The sequence below is a fragment of the Psammomys obesus genome, unplaced genomic scaffold (assembly GCF_907164565.1).
Source record: "Psammomys obesus unplaced genomic scaffold, mPsaObe1.curated_primary_1811, whole genome shotgun sequence".
Taxonomy (NCBI): Eukaryota; Metazoa; Chordata; class Mammalia; order Rodentia; family Muridae; genus Psammomys; species Psammomys obesus.
In genome coordinates, this window is record NW_026585987.1 from 10,564,628 (window position 1) to 10,568,377 (window position 3,750).

A 3,750-nucleotide genomic window follows, 5' to 3' on the forward strand; every position below is an offset into this window, starting at 1 on the left:
TGTTAGAGGAAGTGTGTCACTGGGGGGCAGACTTTGAGGTTTCAAAGGCCCAGGCCATTCCCAGGTAGCTCTCTCTTTGCCTCCTGCTTGTGGCTCAGAATGTCAGAGCTCAGCTACCGCAGCAGCACCACACCTGCCTGTCTGCTGCCATGCTCCAGTTTAATGGTCATAGACTCACCCTCTGAAGCTGTCAGCCCCCAAGTAACTAAACCAGTATGGTAGCACACACCTTTAATCTCAGCACTCAGGAGGCAGGAGATGGATCTCTGTGGGTTTGAAACCAGCCTGCTCTACATAGTGAGTTCCAGGACAGCCAGGGATATATAGAGCCTGTCTCAGAGAACAATATACATATATACATATAGAACATATCACAAAATAGTATGCAATATATTGCATTTTATATATTAAGATATTATGTAATGATATACTACCAATATGTATTACATTTTTTACATATTACTATTGTAATATATTACAATATATAGCTAAGACATATATTGTTTGGCTATATATGTTATATATATATATATATGTATATATATATATATATATGTATATATGTATATATGTATATATATATTCATTTTGTTTTGTTTTGTTTCTTTTGATCGGGTTTTTGTATAGCCCAGGCCAGCCTCAAACTTGCTAGGTAGCTAAGGCTGGCCTTAATCTTCTGCCTGGTCCTCCTACTTCCTCTCCCAATTGTGGGACTAATGGTATGTGCTACAATACCTAGGAGTTATTTCTTTTAATTAATAAATTTTAGTTTTACTGCCTCCAGGGGTGTGTGGCAGGTATGTCTGCTGTGTCACATGTGATTCAGAAGGTGGCGAAGAGGAGAGAGACTATGTCTGTACTCAGTGAACATTCCCTGAAAAAAGCAAGCCTGAGACTCTAGTCCAGTTCTGGAGGCTGGGACAGGGAGCTAGCCTAGGATGACCACCAGTTCAGCACCTCACAGGCCCAGACAGGCTCCCGAGGCTGGGAGTGAACTGGAGACTAGAAGAACCTTGCCTGGGACTGCTGGGCCCTGGGCGGGAGTGAGCTTGAGACAAAATGACCCTCATATGGGGCCACTCAGGCACAGACAAGGAGGGAGCCCAAGATGACCACAAGATCAGTACTATGGGGCCTGGACAGGAGCTAGCCTGAGATGACCACCACTATGGCACCATGAAGGTCTCGGGGGATAGACCATGCCTGAGATGACCTCTGCCCAGTGCTCTAATACATGAGCGGGGCATGGTACACCTGAGAAGACCTGGCGCTCAGAGACCCTGGGTACCACCAAGAGCAGCACGTGGTAGGTAAGAGAAACAGACAGATATAGACACAGTGAAGAGAGGCAGAACTGGAGACTTGAGGGTAGTGAGGAACAGCCCGATGAGTAGGCTGTGATGCCACCTGGGACCATGGTGGGGTCCTGGCCTGTGTTGCTATGGGGGGGGGCCACATCAAGGTCTGTAGCCCTGCAGCAGGAGGGGTCTGTTACCACCAAAGGCCAGGCAGATGTCCCTGGTCTGGGAAGCTGCCTGGGGATGTATTGATACCTGAGGGCTGTGTAGAACTGGTCGCACACCTCGCCTGGGCACTGTGGGAGACCTGGCCCTGGAGGCATAGATAGTAGGAGAGTTGACCCTGCCCTAGTCAGCTTCAATATTCGGAGGAGCGGCCCACACATTGTGGGAGCTGCAGGTGAGACTGCCTGAGGGTATCGGCGTGGGAGAGCAGGCCCTGCCTCTTGGCTCCAGTGCAGTGACATGGAAGAGGGAGAGATATCCTTTGCCCCTCTCCCTCATCACCACCTGCAGCAGATGGGAGATCTGGCTCTGGGGGCATCAAAGTAGGAGTGCCGTCCTTGCCCATCATGAGTTACAGCACTTGGGAGAGCTGCACCTTGCCTGGGCAGTACAGTAGAGCTGACCCTGGTGGTCGGAGCAGAGGCGAGCTGGCCCCACCACTTGTTGTGTAGTGACATGGGCAAGGGAGAGATGCTCCCCCCCATGAAAGACAGAAGAGCTGACCTTGAGGTCCTCAGAGTGGGAGAGCTGCCGCTTCTTGTCACCTACAGCAGCATTCTCACCTGGGCAGCACAACAGAACTAACACTGGATGTGGAGGCTGCATGAGAGCAGGTGAGCCAGGGGCTGACCAGCTTTGATACTTCTCAGGCCCAAATCCAAGAATATAAATTGGCCTATCCCAACATCTACCCTATTGAAGAACTGCTGGAGTTCCAAAACTCCAGGATCTCTGTGACACAGGACCACAATAGAATATCTGAGTGAGGAGATCCAGTTAGATTCCAGTATTGATAGTGTAGCAGAAGCCTTGTGCCTGACCAATGAGTCATTTTAGTAAACATTTGCAAGCAAAGAAGTATTTGACAGGGTATATTGTGGGACACAGTGACACACTGCAGCTTCCACAGTGACATTTTTTCTCAGTTTGGGGGTGGGTGTTTGCAAGGGTGGAGGGAAGATATGAGGGGAGGGAGAGATCAGTGGGATTGGGGTGCATATGAAATTCACAAAGAACCAATAAAGTTTTAACTAGTTTTATGCTGATTATGTAACTTTTACACGACTTGGGCTTAGCCAGAACCACTTCTCTCACTTCGTCTTTTGGTTCACTAAAATGCCCCAAATCTCGTATCAGTGTGCGGCATGTAGATGGCATGATAGAATCTGACTTGTTGAACTTACATTTGTTTGAGGGACTTGCTTTACACTCCTCTGGAGAGCTACGCCACTCTCATTGTTCTGATAAAAAAAAATTTGTGTTATGGTCTGTTATGCAGATATCTTCAGCCTCTGGGCCATGGGCTACATGTGTTCCAGGATACTTATGAAGAAACTATGAATTCATCAAGTTAAATATGGGTGCCTTTAACTCCAGCACTTGGGAGGCAGAGGCAAGGAGAACTCTTGAGTTCAAGGGCAGCCTGGTCTATAGAGTGACTTTTAGGATAGCCAAGGCTACAAAAAGAAACCCTGTCTTGAATAAACAAAGCAAAACAAAAACCCAAAAAACAACTTTCAGCATTCTCTTCCTGTATCATTTTATTCTCACAGCAACACTTTATAACACAGGTGCTTATGAGGTATGACAAAAGTTCTCTGCCATCCTACAGACTAAGAAGATCCTTGGGCTTAGCTGAACTGGTCCGGAGGTTAGTAACTTTTAACTTTACTTATAAACTTAATTATTTCCTGTTGAGTTTCCAAACAGGTCTTTCCAGCTCTGACTCAAAATGTGCTGGAATTCAGGCATGTGTGCACCATATCTACTGCAACATTGTTCTTGTTAAACTCAAAGCACTAAATGTTGAGGTTCACATTACTTGTTACAGTAGCCATCAGACACATGAGCACTGAGATCTAGCTAGTCAAAAGTGAGATATGCTGATGTTGTAAAGTATATTGTAGTTTTATCACTTAGCAGAAAGAAAACAATCTAAGATGCCTCAATTTTTGTCAGTTATGTGGTGACACATGCTGGCTATATTAGATTAATATATTGAGAATTAATTTTACATTTTAAATCCATCTACAAGAAAACTTAAAACATGTGACTTGCATTTGTAACTCATTACATTTTTTAAAATATTTACCTGTTTAAGTGCAGAATTCTGTATATGCCACATTCGTGTATTGTTAGGATTGAGTCTCAGACTCTGCTCAGCAGAATGTCTTATCTCTTTTTACTTGCTGTGCCATCTCCCTGGCCCTCAAATTATATTGCTATT

The 3,750-nt window shown here is 45.4% G+C and overlaps 1 pseudogene; it reads left to right on the top strand.

Annotated features, from left to right (window-relative positions):
- Window positions 1-773: 773 nt before the first annotated feature.
- Window positions 774-897, top strand: LOC129671973 (small nucleolar RNA SNORA17; annotated as a pseudogene).
- The last annotated feature ends 2,853 nt before the right edge of the window (window positions 898-3,750 follow it).